Raw genomic sequence first — 17,010 nt, forward strand, 5'->3', positions numbered from 1 at the left:
GAGAATCTAGGGTCATCTTGAACGATTCACTCAGGACAGGCTGCTGGTTAGGTAATAAACAGCAGTGTCCTATTCTCTCTCTTGGGAAAGCTACTCCAGCGAAGTAGGAACCGGGTGGGTGTTGCACCACCGGCAAGAGAGAGAATCACCTGGGCATTGGTGGGGGTCTGGATATCTGTGTGATATAAGCCTCAGGCTTCCGGTTAGGGATAAACGGCAGGCTTGATTCAGTGCTCTCTTCCGTGGAGGTGTCCCAGTGCGGCATCCCCTGGCCTCTGAAGTTTCAGTGCCAGCTGGAGAGAGACACACACAGATACTCAAACCCCAGATATCGGCCCAGGAGTGGAGTAGCAGAGATGGAACCCTCTACAGTACGTGATGTCTCGGATCGTGTTTTCCGGGTCCTTAGGGGGGAGGGGGAGCAGCCCCAAGTCATGGTCCACATTGGCACTAACGACATAGGTAGGAAAGGGGACAAGGATGTCAGGCAGGCTTTCAGGGAGCTAGGATGGAAGCTCAGAACTAGAACAAACAGAGTTGTTATCTCTGGGTTGTTGCCCGTGCCACGTGATAGTGAGATGAGGAATAGGGAGAGAGAGCATTTAAACACGTGGCGACAGGGATGGTGCAGGCGGGAGGGATTCAGATTTCTGGATAACTGGGGCTCTTTCTGGGGAAGGTGGGACCTCTACAGACAGGATGGTCTACATCTGAACCTGAGGGGCACAAATATCCTGGGGGGAGATTTGTTAGTGCTCTTTGGGGAGGTTTAAACTAATGCAGCAGGGGCATGGGAACCTGGATTGTAGTTTTCGGGTAAGGGAGAATGAGAGTATAGAGGTCAGGAGCACAGATTTGGCGTCGCAGGAGGGGGCCAGTGTTCAGGTAGGTGGTTTGAAGTGTGTCTACTTCAATGCCAGGAGTATACGAAACAAGGTAGGGGAACTGGCAGCATGGGTTGGTACCTGGGACTTCGATGTTGTGGCCATTTCGGAGACATGGATAGAGCAGGGACAGGAATGGATGTTGCAGGTTCCGGGGTTTAGGTGTTTTAGTAAGCTCAGAGAAGGAGGCAAAAGAGGGGGAGGTGTGGCGCTGCTAGTCAAGAGCAGTATTACGGTGGAGGAGAGGATGCTAGATGGGGACTCTTCTTCCGAGGTAGTATGGGCTGAAGTTAGAAACAGGAAAGGAGAGGTCACCCTGTTGGGAGTTTTTTATAGGCCTCCTAATAGTTCTAGGGATGTAGAGGAAAGGATGGCGAAGATGATTCTGGATAAGAGCGAAAGTAACAGGGTAGTTATTATGGGAGACTTTAACTTTCCAAATATTGACTGGAAACGATATAGTTCGAGTACAACAGATGGGTCGTTTTTGTACAGTGTGTGCAGGAGGGTTTCCTGAAACAATATGTTGACAGGCCAACTAGAGGCGAGGCCACGTTGGATTTGGTTTTGGGTAATGAACCAGGCCAGGTGTTGGATTTGGAGGTAGGAGAGCACTTTGGGGACAGTGACCACAATTCGGTGACGTTTACGTTAATGATGGAAAGGGATAGGTATACACCGCAGGGCAAGAGTTATAGCTGGGGGAAGGGCAATTATGATGCCATTAGATGTGACTTGGGGGGGATAAGGTGGAGAAGTAGGCTGCAAGTGTTGGGCACACTGGATAAGTGGGGCTTGTTCAAGGATCAGCTACTGCGTGTTCTTGATAAGTATGTACCGGTCAGGCAGGGAGGAAGGCGTCGAGCGAGGGAACCGTGGTTTACCAAGGAAGTGGAATCTCTTGTTAAGAGGAAGAAGGAGGCCTATGTGAAGATGAGGTGTGAAGTTTCAGTTGGGGCGATGGATAGTTACAAGGTAGCGAGGAAGGATCTAAAGAGAGAGCTAAGACGAGCAAGGAGGAGACATGAGAAGTATTTGGCAGGAAGGATCAAGGAAAACCCAAAAGCTTTCTATAGGTATGTCAGGAATAAGCGAATGACTAGGGAAAGAGTAGGACCAGTCAAGGACAGGGATGGGAAATTGTGTGTGGAGTCTGAAGAGATAGGCGTGATACTAAATGAATATTTTTCGTCAGTATTCACTCAGGAAAAAGATAATGTTGTGGAGGAGAATGCTGAGCCCCAGGCTAATAGAATAGATGGCATTGAGGTATGTAGGGAAGAGGTGTTGGCAATTCTGGACAGGCTGAAAATAGATAAGTCCCCGGGACCTGATGGGATTTATCCTAGGATTCTCTGGGAGGTCAGGGAAGAGATTGCTGGACCTTTGGCTTTGATTTTTATGTCATCATTGGCTACAGGAATAGTGCCAGAGGACTGGAGGACAGCAAATGTGGTCCCTTTGTTCAAAAAGGGGAGCAGAGACAACCCTGGCAACTATAGACCGGTGAGCCTCACGTCTATAGTGGGTAAAGTCTTGGAGGGGATTATAAGAGACAAGATTTATAATCATCTAGATAGGAATAATATGATCAGGGATAGTCAACATGGCTTTGTGAAGGGTAGGTCATGCCTCACAAACCTTATTGAGTTCTTTGAGAAGGTGACTGAACAGGTAGATGAGGGTAGAGCAGTTGATGTGGTGTATATGGATTTCAGCAAAGCGTTTGATAAGGTTCCCCACGGTAGGCTATTGCAGAAAATACGGAGGCTGGGGATTGAGGGTGATTTAGAGATGTGGATCAGAAATTGGCTAGCTGAAAGAAGACAGAGGGTGGTGGTTGATGGGAAATGTTCAGAATGAAGTACAGTCACAAGTGGAGTACCACAAGGATCTGTTCTGGGGCCGTTGCTGTTTGTCATTTTTATCAATGACCTAGAGGAAGGCGCAGAAGGGTGGGTGAGTAAATTTGCAGACGATACTAAAGTCGGTGGTGTTGTCGATAGTGTGGAAGGATGTAGCAGGTTACAGAGGGATATAGATAAGCTGCAGAGCTGGGCTGAGAGGTGGCAAATGGAGTTTAATGTAGAGAAGTGTGAGGTGATTCACTTTGGAAGGAATAACAGGAATGCGGAATATTTGGCTAATGGTAAAGTTCTTGAAAGTGTGGCTGAGCAGAGGGATCTAGGTGTCCATGTACATAGATCCCTGAAAGTTGCCACCCAGGTTGATAGGGTTGTGAAGAAGGCATATGGAGTGTTGGCCTTTATTGGTAGAGGGATTGAGTTCCGGAGTCGGGAGGTCATGTTGCAGCTGTACAGAACTCTGGTACGGCCGCATTTGGAGTATTGCGTACAGTTCTGGTCACCGCATTATAGGAAGGACGTGGAGGCTTTGGAGCGGGTGCAGAGGAGATTTACCAGGATGTTGCCTGGTATGGAGGGAAAATCTTATGAGGAAAGGCTGATGGACTTGAGGTTGTTTTCGTTGGAGAGAAGAAGGTTAAGAGGAGACTTAATAGAGGCATACAAAATGATCAGGGGGTTGGATAGCGTGGACAGTGAGAGCCTTCTCCCGCGGATGGAAATGGCTGGCACGAGGGGACATAACTTTAAACTGAGGGGTGATAGATATAGGACAGAGGTCAGAGGTAGGTTCTTTACGCAAAGAGTAGTGAGGCCGTGGAATGCCCTACCTGCTACAGTAGTGAACTCGCCAACATCGAGGGCATTTAAAAGTTTATTGGATAAACATATGGATGATAATGGCATCGTGTAGGTTAGATGGCTTTTGTTTCGGTGCAACATCGTGGGCCGAAGGGCCTGTACTGCGCTGTATTGTTCTATGTTCTATGTGAAGTGTGTCCATGGACTATGGGGAAAGGCAGGGCATGCTTTTGAATCATTGAATCAAGGGGTCTCCGCTTCCCTGAAATTACCTAATTTCATCTTTTGGTCCTTGCTTTCTGGCTACCTGGGCTCTGTATCTGAATCGAAGTCGGTGTCATCATCTAAGGCAGGTGCTGCACCATCAGTGCCGTCATGGTTCAGTGGCCCTCGACAAGAGTGAAATTGTGAAGAGTGCAGCAGACAATGATGATGACATTTGCTCAAACCGATAATGAAGGGTGTCCCCAGATTGGTCCAGGCTTTGAGAACCCTTATTTTCAGCAGGCCAACTGGCCCCTCTATCACTGTCCTTGTCAAAACGTTGGAGCCGTTCGATCTCCCCTCTGCCCCTACCCTCCTCTGTCGCAGAGGATTCATTAGCACCTCGACAAAGGATAACCCTTGTCAATCAACCAACCATCAAGGGGGGGGACCACAAACAGCCTTGGCACTGGTCAATGACCAGAATATAGGCATCGAGGAGCTTCTAGGGTCCCTTCCACAGACTTACAGAAGCTGGGTGTCATGGTCACAATCTAGCTGAATGTTCACGGACTGCACAGTTTAATTTTAATGTAACCAATTATTTTTTTCCAATTAAGGAGCAATTTAGTGTGGTCATCCACCTAGCCTGCGCACCTGTGTTGTGGGGGTGAGACACGGGGAGAATGTTCAAATTCCACATGGACAGTGATCCAGGGCCGGGATCAAACTTGGGTTCTCAGCATGGTGAGGCAGCAGTGCTAACGACTGCACCACCATGCAAACAAAACCACTTCCTGTTGCCAGCTGGCACCGTGATGGTCACAAGGTGCAATCATTGGATCTGCAATTGCAGCAAAACCTCTGGCCCGCTTAGCCTGGTTGATTTGGTCCGTCCTGATACACTGAATGTGCGCACTTGCCTGAACAGTCAGTCATCATCTTGACACAGCTGAATGCAAGGTACCACGAAGATCACCTACAGAGCCTTGGAAGGACGCTGAGGCATAAACGTGCCACAGTGGCCTCGAGGGGCATGGGCATTAGGTGCCCATCCACACAGTTGGACGTTACCTCCAGCCCAATCATCTGGCAGATAGCAGTGACAGCTTCCCTGGAAAACAGTAGCCTCCTGTGGCACTGGACTGAGGTCATGTCCAGGTAGTTGGCTTGCTGCCTGTACAGCCTGGCAGTTGGGTAGTGGCATTTTCTGCAAAGATGTTGTCCTTGCCCGCCCAGTTGCCCCAAGCATCCTGTACCTACACCTCTTCTATTTTTATTCAAGACATTTTCAATTTATATGCAAAACACAGCTGCTTTAGGCCACTCTGGATCCCGCCACCGTAACAAGCTATCAGGGGGCAAAGACCAACAGGTCAAGACTTTCTCCATACCTGCACTCCCAGATCTTCCGCCATCCTGAATATGGGAACTCTCAGGCTCAGGATCACCTTCACTCCCAAAATCCCCGAGAAACCCCCCGAAAAAGCCTCCCAAACTCCACCAATTTAAAGCAAGACCAGAATATACAAATGTGGTTTGCCTATCCCCTTGAACACCACTCACATTTATCCTTCACTTCCGGGAAAAAAAACGCTCATCTGTGATACTGTCACGTGCGTGCAATGCACCACTTTGAATTGAATTAGGTGCAATCTTGCACAAGAGGTTGAATTTATCCCCCGCTAAGCCTCGCTCCATATACCACCTCCAGGTCCTCCCACTTCCGTTTTACCTTATCCATCCAGGCTCTCTCCCTCTCTTAGCGCCCCAGAGATACAGGAGACCCTGGGTAAAATTTTGTCGACAGGATCCTCCGGTCCGACAGCGCACCCACGTCTGCGGGTTTCCCAACGGGGTGAGGTGGCCACAATGGGAAACCGCATTGGCCGGCTGTGGGAACGGAGAATCCTGCTGCTGGCAGGGGCGTGTCATCCAGGTAAATGCGGCTGGCGGACGGGTGAATCGCGCTCTCGACCTTCCCCAATCTCATTGTTTTCAAGCAAGGAATGGGGTGGCAACTGCGAAGTGTGGCCAGTTCCTTCCTCAATGTACTTGATTTGCAGATACACAAAATCCATTAACCCCTCAGTAACCCACTCTTTTCCACTCATCTGGTTCACTAATTTCTTTTGGGGCAGGAAATCTGTCATCCTTACATGGTCTGGTCTACATGTGACTCTAGCTCCATAGCAATGTGGTTTACTCTTAAATGCGCTCAGGGATGGGCAATAAGTACTGGCCGAGCCAGTGACACAGGCACATCCCATGAACAAACTCTTCTAACTCTGCAAACCTGAACTCTAGTATCTTGACTGTGGAAATGTAGACATTTTTTCAATGATTGTTTCATATAATGAATTGACTATTGTATATCAGTGTATTGAGCAATAAGAATGTATCAACTAATTAGTTACAGCAAGGTCTACGGCCAGCGGTGGAGTGAGAAACCTATTTTCATGAAACTGCGCACATAGACACTGAGCTAACTTTGATGGACACCAGTTAATCTTAAGTAATGGCCAATGTTTGATTAATAAATCATCCTCTGGACTTCCGGGTGCGGCTATGCAGAGCTAGGTCGCATATTCGGTAGCTCCCGCTTGGAAAGGACTTTTGGGCTCTTTTACAGGGCCCCCACGGCATTTGTTTGACATTCCCCCGTGTGGCAAGAGAACTGCAACATTCCCCTGACAGTGTCCCCCAGGAATGTTATGTCTTTTGGCTACCAGACCCGGCAGAAACAGTAAAAGATTTGGCTGCAACAGGATAAACAGGGCCTCTTCCAGCATGCAGGCGGGGGAAGGGCAAGCTTAAAGCTGCAAACTGACCTGAGGGCCTTTATCAAAAGTGAATTCCAACAGCAGAGGGATCAACTGTGAAAAGATCTCACCAAGGCCACTGAAGAAGCAGGGACGAGGCTTCCGGTGGCGGCCATGGAGGAGTAGGTCGCGCATTTGGCAGCTCCTGTCTGGAATGGACTCTTAGACCTTTTTCAGGAGTTTCCACAGACATTTTGGGGCAGATTGGTGACGCGAACACTGCCAAAAAGATTCCCTCTCGAGACTTTTGGGCTCTTTTCAGGGCCCCCAAGGGCACTTTTTCGACGTTTCCCGGTGTGGGAAGGAGTTAATAATAGCTCCCCATCAGTATATGGCTTTAACGAGGAGCGGGGTGACAAAAAAGGTGGTGGTGGACCAGAAGAAAGGAGGGAAGAAGGACAAAATGGCAGCGGGCGGAGACCAGGCAGCGTGGAGGCAGTGGGCGGAGGAGCAACAGGAGGGTATCCAGCGCTGCCTCAGAGAGATTAAAACGGACCTGCTAGAGCCGATGAAGGCTTCTATTGATAAGCTGCTGGAGACACAGACGGCCCAGGGGGTGGCGATCCGTGAGGCTCGACAAAAGATCTCCGACAACGAGGACGAGATCTTAGTCCTGGCGGTAAAGGTGGAGGCGCACGAGGCGCTCCACAAGAAATGGCAGGAGCGGTTCGAGGAGATGGAACATCGGTCGAGGCAGAAGACTCTGCGGATTCTGGGCCTCCCGGAGAGGCTGGACATGGGGGCCTATGTGGTCACCATGTTAAACTCGTTGATGGGAGCGGGGTCCTTCCAGGGGCCCCTGGAGCTGGAAGGGGCCCATAGAGTGTTGGCGAGGAGGCCCAAGGCTAACGAGCCTCCGCGGGCGGTGTGTTGCGGTTCCATCGGTTCGTTGATCAGGAGTGTGTGCTCAGGTGGGCCAAGAAGGAGAGGAGCAGCAGGTGGGAGAACGCGGAGGTTTGGATTTATCAGGACTGGAGTGCGGAGGTGGCGAAGAGGAGGGCCGGGTACAATCGAGCGAAGGCGGTGCTGCACAGGAAGGGGGTAAAGTTTGGCATGTTGCAGCAGGCGCGACTGGGTTACCTACAAGGACCGGCACCATTATTTTGAGTCTCCGGAGGAGGCGGGGGCCTTTGTTCAGGCCGAGAAGCTGGACACAGACTGAGGGTCGGGATGGGCGATTGGGGACTGCGGTGGATATGTTATGCCTATTTTTGGTTCCGGGGGGGGGGGGGGGGGGGGGGGCGGGCTTTGCATTGTTTTGGGTTTATTTTTCTGTGGGGAGGGTGGATGTGGCGGGTTGGGCACTGTTTTGGTTGGTGGCAGGGGTTGGTAGGTGGAGAGCGCGGGATTTTTCCCCGCGCCGAAGACTGGGGGGGGGGGGGGGGGGGGGCAGGACCGGGGTGGGGAAGCGAAGATCGTTTCCCGCGCTTAGAACGGAGGGGGAGAGCCTGTGAATGCGGAGCGGGAGAGGAGGGTGTGCCACACAATGGGAGGAGTCGAAGGGGAGGCGGGAGTGGCCGGGGTCAGCAGACTTGAGGAAGTGCAATGGGGGGAGTAAACCAGCTAGGATGGGTCCTAGCCAGGGGGGGGGGGGGGGGGGGGGAAATCGAGTTGCTGCTGCTAAGATCAAGGAGGAGCTGGAGCGAGTGGGGTGGGTCGAGACAGGGGTATGCCGCTGTGGGGAACGGGCCGGGTGTGGGGTGCGGGCGTGTGGCTGGCCGAGGAGGGGTCATGGCTAGTCGGCGGGCGGGTAGCCCCCTGATCCGGCTGATAACCTGGAATGTAAGGGAACTGAATGGGCTGGTTAAGCGGGCCCACGTGTTCGCGCACCTGAAGGGGCTCAAGGCGGATGTGGTTATGCTCCAGGAGACACACCTGAAGGTGGCAGACCAGGTAAGACTGAGGAAAGGGTGGGTAGGTCAGGTGTTTCACGCGGGGCTAGATGCCAAAAATCGAGGGGTGGCGATCTTGGTGGGAAAGAAGGTGTTATTCGAGGCGTCGAGCATTGTGGCAGATAATGGCGGTAGGTACATAATGGTAAGTGGTAAGTTGCAGGGAGAGAGGGTGGTACTGGTCAATGTGTATGCTCCGAACTGGGACGATGCTTGTTTTATGCGGCGTATATTGGGTCGGATCCCAGACTTGGAAGTGGGGGGCCTGATAATGGGGGGAGACTTTAACACGGTGTTGGATCCTGCACTGGATCGCTCCAGGTCTAGGACGGGTAGGAAGCCGGCGGCGGCTAGAGTGTTGAGGGGATTTATGGACCAAATGGGAGGGGTGGACCCTTGGAGATTTGCAAGGCCGGGGGCTAGGGCATTTTCATTCTTCTCACATGTCCATGAGGCTTATTCTCGAATCGACTTCTATAAAATATATATGGACCTGTTGGGCCCGCTGTTAGTTAGCAAGGGAGGGGGGGGGCTTTACCCCCGACGATGTCCCGGGCACTGATCGCCTTGATCCTGAAGCGGGACAAGGATCCCCTGCAATGTGGGTCTTACAGACCGATTTCCTTGATAAATGTAGATGCCAAGGTGCTGGTGAAGGTCTTAGCCACGAGGATTGAGGATTGTGTGCCGCAGATCATCCATGAAGACCAGACGGGGTTTGTGAAGGGGAGACAGTTGAATGCGAATGTGCGGAGGCTTTTGAACGTTATCATGATGCCGGCGAGGGAGGCGGAGATAGTGGTGGCGATGGACGCTGAGAAAGCCTTCGATAGGGTAGAGTGGGGGTACCTGTGGGAGGTGCTGAAGAGGTTCGGGTTTGGAGAGGGGTTTGTCAGGTGGGTTAGGCTGTTGTATGAGGTCCCGATGGCGAGTGTGGCCACAAATAGGAGGAGGTCCGAGTACTCTCAGTTGCACCGAGGGACGAGACAGGGGTGTCCCCTGTCCCCCCTGCTCTTCGCACTAGCGATTGAACCCTGGCTATGGCACTGAGGGAGTTGAGGAACTGGAGGGGGTTGGTGCGGGGTGGGGAGGAGCATAGGGTGTCGCTGTATGCGGACGACCTGCTGCTGTATGTGGCGGACCCGGTGGGAGGAATGCCAGAGGTAATGAGGATGCTTAGGGAATTCGGGGACTTTTCGGGGTACAAGCTCAATATGGGGAAGAGCGAGCTGTTCGTAGTTCAGCTAGGGGACCAGGAGAGGGGGATTGGCGAGCTCCCACTAAAAAGGGCGGAGAGGAGTTTCAGATATTTGGGGGTCCAGGTGGCCAGGAACTGGGGGGCCCTGCATCGGCTTAACTTTACAAGGCTGGTGGAGCAAATGGAGGAGGAGTTCAAGAGGTGGGACACATTGCCGCTGTCCCTGGCGGGTAGGGATGAGTCAATCAAAATGACGGTGCTCCCAAGGTTTTTGTTCCGGTTCTGGTGCCTCCCCGTGTTTATCCCGAAGGCTTTTTTCAGGCGGGTTAACAGGAGTATAATGGGGTTTGTGTGGGTGCGAGGGACTCAGAGGGTGAGAAGGGTGTTCCTGGAGCGGAGTAGAGATAGGGGGGGTGCTGGCGCTGCCCAACCTCTGTGGGTACTACTGGGCCGCCAATGCGACAATGGTGCGCAAGTGGGTGATGGAGGGGGCTGCATGGAAGAGGCTGGAGACGGGGTCCTGTGTGGGTACGAGTCTGGGTCCGTTGGCAACGGCGCCGCTCCCTCCAAGGAGGTATACCATGAGCTCGGTGGTGGTGGCGGCCCTCAAAATTTGGAGGCAGTGGAGGCGGCATGGGGGGGGGGGGGGGGGGGGGGAGTTAGGGCCTTGGCGTGGACCCCATTACGGGGAAACCACCGGTTCGCCCCAGGAAGAACAGGTGGAGGGTTTTTGGGGTGGCACAGGGCAGGCATACGAAAGTTGGGGGACCTGTTTGTGGACGGGAAGTTCGCGAGCTTGGGTGAGCTGGAGAAGTACGGGCTCCCCCTGGGGAACACCTTCAGGTACTTACAGGTAAGTGCGTTTGCCAGACGGCAGGTGGTGGAATTCCCACGGCTACTGCCACACACAGTACAGGACAGGGTGCTCTCGGGGGGGGGGGGGGGGGGGGGGGGGAGGGGAGTGGGGAAGATCTCGGAAACTTACCAGGTGATGCAGGAGGAGGAGGAGGCCTCGGTGGTGGAGTTGAAAGGTAAGTGGGAGGAGGAGTTGGGAGAGGAGATCGAAGAGGGGACCTGGGCAGATGCCCTAGGGAGGGTGAACTCTTCCTCTTCATGCGCGAGGCTCAGCCTCATACAGTTTAAGGTGCTGCACAGGGCACACATGACCGGGACAAGGATGAGCAGGTTCTTTGGGGGTGAGGACAGGTGTGTTCGGTGCTCAGGGAGCCCAGCAAATCACACCCATATGTTCTGGGCATGCCCAGTGCTGGTGGAATTTTGGAAGGGCATAGCGAGGACGGTGTCAAGGGTGGTAGGATCCAGGGTCAAACCGGGCTGAGGGCTCGCAATATTTGGGGTGGCAGAGGAGCCGGGTGTGCAGGAGGCGAAAGAGGCCGGAATTCTGGCCTTTGCGTCCCTGGTAGCCCGGTGAAGGATTCTCCTTCAGTGGAAAGATACGAGGCCCCCAAGCGTGGATTCCTGGATCAGTGATATGGCAGGGTTCATTAAATTGGAGAGGGTGAAATTCGCCTTGAGAGGGTCGGTAAAAGGGTTCTTTAGGCGGTGGCAATCGTTCTTAGACTTTCTGGCAGAACGATAGTCAATGGCAGCAGCAGCTCGGGGGGTTTACTTTATTTTTGTTTATATTATTTACACTGGAAGGGTCTGAGGGGGTATATACACCTGTTGTCTTAAGTCGGGGTGTTAATGTTAATTTATTATTTAGGTACGGGGGGGGGGGGGGAGGAGGGGTTTGGGGGGTTGCTTTTTTAGATTGTGTTTTGTACTTAACCCTGTTGGGTTCTTTTTTCTTTCTCATTTTGTTATTGATATTTTATGAAAACCTTTAATAAAAATTTTTTAAAAAAAAAATCATCCTCTAAGTAACACACACTAATTTGAACAAATCAGGTCGTCTCGGCTGAGTATTAGAAACCAATGAGAGTAAATGAGGGATTTAACCACATATATGGATTCTCTTAAAGGTAGGACCCGGGGGGTTCGAGGTCTCATTCCTGCCTTTCCGAATTCTTGAATCATCTACCCGTTTTTCTGTTTAAAGTATTTTCTTTATGCTTTTTTGTTTAATGCGTTTTTTTGGCATGTGTTTGATCCTTTTATGTATTGTTTGATATTTTGTTTCTAAGTTTTGATTCAGTTCTTATGCAAGTGTATACAAGTGAATAATTAGCAATAAAGTTGTATTTTTGATACCTCCAATCAACCGTACAATTGACTCTTAAGAGTAAAACAAGAGCCCCGACAAGCCGTCAATCATAAAATGTTGCCTGCACCGATTCCAGATTCTGAGTGAAGTAACCACCACCAGACTAGTGGACTATTTAGCTGGTGAGAACGGAAGAGGTCCCAACACATACCCTCAAACCGGTCCCCCTACACAAAGTGTCCTCTATCTGCTCTGACATCAACTCATTCCCCCAAGACCCACTCCGAACCTTCTCCACGTTTGCCTCCCAGTAATAATTCAACAAATTCAGCAAAGCCAACACTTCCCTCAGCCTATCTCTCTCCTAAAACACCCTCCTAACCGGAGGTACCTTACCCACCTATATAAATCTGAAATCAACCTGTTTATCCTCCAAAAAAAGGGGTCTTCCAGCAGTGACATGTAGGTGGAGGTCACATGTTCAGTGACTCCTGCTAGAGTCTCTGATTTTTTTACTTTTATGCCCGGTTTCAGGAGCAAGTTGGTGTGGGGAGTCATAAGGAAGACGAGGAATGTCAAAATCTCAGAAGAATAATGCACATCGAGTGAGGCTGTGTCCAGCCGGAAAAAAGATGGCAGAGCTGGGTTGATGGGTGGAGCTGCTACCCTCACAGTGAAAATTCTTACCGAGGTGATGTCGGTGGAGATCAGGAGGCTGCTTGCTAAGCATATGGAGGTGCCTTGGAGGGAGATGATGACTGCGATGAAAGAGTGAGTGGAGGAGATTGCCCTGGTAAAGATCTGAGCAGGGTGGCCGAGGTCAGCAAAGGGCTCAGAGCTCAGGTGGTGCTGGAGCGGTCGAGAAGAAAAATCTGAGAATCGTGGGCCTGCCGGAGATGGAGGGCACGAGGCCAACCAAGTACTTTGAAAAGATGTTTGCAGAGCTGATAAGGAGGGGGAACAATCCTCCGGTACGTGTTGGAAAGGGCACATTGGTTGCTCAGGCCAAAGCCTTAAGGTAATGAGCCACCAAAGGCAGTCATAGTCTACTTTCAGTTACCACGTGAAGGTGAAGGTTTTGAATTGGCAAAGCACGAGATGCCAGAGCTCCAGGAGAATCAGGATGCAGAGATGAGTGCAGTGGCCATTACGAAGGAGATGGACTGGATGGACTATACCCCACGGTTCAAAAAGAGATAGCTGAGGACATTGTGGAGGGATTGGTGGTGATCTTTCAGGAATCACTGGAGGCAGGAAGGGTCCGAGAGGACTGGAAAGTGGCTAATGTAACACCACTGTTTAAGAAGGGAGGGAGGCAGAAGAATTATAGGCCGGTTAGATTTTAGTGTCCATTATTAAAGATGAGATCGCAGAGTACTTGGAAGTGCATGATAAAATAGGACTGAGTCAGCATGGCTTTGTCGAAGGGAGGTAACAAGGAAGTTACAAGAAGACAAAGGAGAACCAGCGGACATGATTTATTAAGATTTCCGGTAGGTCTTTGACAAGGTGCTGCATAGGAGATTGTTAAATAAGAGCCGATTGTATTAAGGATAAGATCCTGGCATGGATAGAGGATTGGCTGACTGGCAGAAGTCAGAGAGTGGGGATAAAGGGGTCTTTTTCAGGATGGCAGCTGGTGACTAGTGGTGTGCCTCAGGGGCCTGTGCTGGGACCACAACTTTTCACTATATACATTGATTATCTGGAAGAAGGAACGGAAATGAAAAATGAAAATCGCTTACTGTCACAAGTAGGCTTCAAATGAAGTTACTGTGAAAAGCCCCTAGTCGCCACATTCCGGCGCCTGTTCGGGGAGGCTGTTACGGGAATTGAACAGTGCTGCTGGCCTGCTTTCAAAGCCAGTGATTTAGCCCTGTGCTAAACAGCCCCTGTTGCTAAGTTTGCAGATGATACAAAGATCTGTAGAGGGACAGGTAGTATTGAGGGAGCAAGGGGGCTGCAGAAGGATTTGGACAGGCTAGGAAAGTGGGCAATGAAGTAGCAGATGAAATACAATGTGGAAAAGTGAGGTTATGCTCTATGGAAGGAGGAATTTAGGCATAGGCTATTTTCTAAATGGAGAGATGCTTAGGAAATCAGAAGCACAAAGGGTCTTGGGAGTCCTTGGTCACAATTCTCTTAAGGTTAACGTGCAGATTGTCGGCAGTTAGGAAGGCAAATGCAACGTTAGCATTTATGTCAAGAGGGCTAGAATACAAGACCAGGGATGTACTTCTGAGGCTGCATAAAGCTCTGGTCAGACCTCATTTGGAATAGTGAGCAGTTTTGGGCCCTGTATCCAAGGAAAGATGTGCTGGCCTTGGAAAGGGTCCAGAGGAGGTTCACAAGAATGATCCCTGGAATGAACAGTTTGTCAGATGAGGAACGGTTGAGGACTCTGGGTCAGTACTCGGAGTTTAGAAGGATGAGGGGGCAGGATCTGATTGAAACTTACAGGATACTGCGAGGCCCGGATAGAACAGTACAGCACAGAACAGGCCCTTCGGCCCTCGATGTTGTGCCGAGCTTTGTCCGAAACCAAGATCAAGCTATCCCACTCCCAGTCATTCTGGTGTGCTCCATGTGACTTAATGTTAAGAAATGTCTCTCCGTCTCTTTTCCCCTTCCCTACTCAAATAATTCCCCGGATTTCTAAAATTTTACACATGAACATTGGCTACCACCTGGATGATTTATGAAATGTAGCATTGACCAGCTAATCTACTTTAATGATGGTTGATTGATAGAGTGGATGTGGAGAGGATTTTTCCACTTGTAGGAAAAACTAGAACCAGAGGACACAATCTCAGACTAAAGGGACGATCCTTTAAAACAGAGATGAGGAGGAATTTCTTCAGCCAGAAGGTGGTGAATCTGTAGAACTCTTTGCTGCAGAAGGCTGTGGAGGCCAAATCACAGTGTCTTTAAGGCAGAGATAGGTTCTTGATTAATAAGGGGATCAGGGGTTATGGGGAGAAGGCAGGAGAATGGGGATGAGAAAACTATCAGCCATGATTGAATGGCGGAGCAGACTCGATGGGCCGAGTGGCCTCATTCTATGTCCGATGGGCCAAGTGGCCTAATTCTATGTCTTATGGAGATGTGGAACTGGATGATCTTGGTCGACAAATATACCAAGACCTGACGGCGGAGCTGGCGAGAACGCTGGTGGCCTTTGCTCGGGTAAAGGTGGCATTGTACGACAGCTGAGTTAGATCTGGACTGGTCTACCCTGCAAATTAAGAGTAACTCACAATTCAAGAGATTTTTATTTTGAGACAGTGGAGGCATTCCTTAAGGCTGAAGGACTGGAACCGAGATGAGAGTAGGGATTTGGACTTGGTTGGTGGGGATAGTGTTTTTTTTTATTTTTATGGAGTATTTTCTATTTGATTGGGGTTTTGTTTCTTGGTTTCTTGAAGCGGGGGGTTTGTTTAGATGTGTTTGGTTTTCTTTTTTCCTTATGGGTGGATTCTGTAATTTTCCTTAGTATAAAGGAGGTGAGTTTTGGGGACATGTGGGCTGGGTTACTGAGGAGGGGTTTGGGGGGGGGGGCTCTGGCAGGGGTCACCGTACTAGCTAATGTAGGTTGGCTAGCGAATGGGAGTGTGGTGGGGGAGGGGCCACAATAGTTGAAGCCTGGTCAAACAGGTTTTGATGCACCTGGGTGGTGTGAATGGTGGGGAGAGGGTATCGATACTGGGTGAGGTGTTTGCAAGATTAAGTGGATGGGTGGGATTCTGGGAGGAGTCCGATGGTATCAAAAGGATGAGGTGGGCCTGGCCGGATGGGCGGGGCCTGGGGTAACGGTGATGACGGATAGGAGGGGCGTGAGGGGGCGATGAAAGACTCCTGGTTTGACTTACACAACATCAACACATGGAGCCAGAAAGGTAGTCATAAAATTTGGCTTTCATTTTCTACTGGGCTTCAGCTTTAAGAAAAATGAATAATATATCTAATGAAATGCACAAGATAAATCTATATAGTAATTTAAAGATGAAATCACATATCTCATCCCAAGGGAAAGTGATATGCAGAATCAGAAAATGGTTGTTCATTCTGGGTCAGTAGTAGGAACTGGTTTCATGTCTTTTGAGAAAAAACTTTTTAACGGTTAGAGATATTAATAGATTAATAAAGTGTAGTGATCATGGGGTGGGACTAAGAGCCACAGGTGAAGTTTAAAGTCTGTTAAACAGGTCATCAGCCTGCTCAGGTTAGAAATTCCATGGCAGTATTCGAAGTGCAAAGAATTCTGCAGCCTAGCATTCCTTCTTCAAATAACGGCAAAACAAAAACATTGCTACCTACAGGAAACTGATTTAAACAGTTGGCAAAGTCATTATTTTATCGTGTAACCAACATAATTTGTAAAATATCAAGACACATTTTGGCAGCGTGTGAAAGAAGTTGCACTTATGTAGTGTCTTTCATGCCTCAGACTGTCCCAAAACACACTACCATCAATGCAGTGTAGCTATTTCTGCATTGTAGGAAATGTAACAGCCAATTTGCAGACAAGGTTCCACAAACAGTACAGCACAGAACAGGCCCTTCGGCCCTCGATGTTGTGCCGAGCTTTGTCCGAAACCAAGATTAAGCTATCCCACTCCCTGTCATTCTGGTGTGCTCCATGTGACTTAATGTTAAGAAATGTCTCTCCGTCTCTTTTCCCCTTCCCTACTCAAATAATTTATAAATATTCCCCGGATTTCTAAAATTTTACACATGAACATTGGCTACCACCTGGATGATGTATGAAATGTAGCATTGACCAGCTAATCTACTTTAATGATGGTTAATGGATAGATGCTGGTCAGGATACTGGAGTGATTTGCACTGAACTTCTTAGAGAAGCATCATGCGATTGATTTTACATCCACTTAGGAGGGCCGACTTAACATCACATTGAAACGTCAGCACCTGCAAAATCTCCCTCTGTAATTCACTGAAGTGTCAGTCTAGATTTTGTCCATAAGTCACTGGAGTGGAACTTGAACCACGTTCTGACAACTTGGGAGGCAGGAATGTTACCACCCGAGTGACAGCCAACAACTATTATATGTAAATGCAAGCCTTTCTTCTAATTCAAATCAGAAGACTTGACCAGCCAAGTCTTTATCTAGTTATATGCTTAACTTTTGATTCTGCATGACATTTACTAAATGCCA

This window comes from Scyliorhinus torazame, chromosome 11 (assembly GCF_047496885.1).
Source record: "Scyliorhinus torazame isolate Kashiwa2021f chromosome 11, sScyTor2.1, whole genome shotgun sequence".
Classification (NCBI taxonomy): Eukaryota; Metazoa; Chordata; class Chondrichthyes; order Carcharhiniformes; family Scyliorhinidae; genus Scyliorhinus; species Scyliorhinus torazame.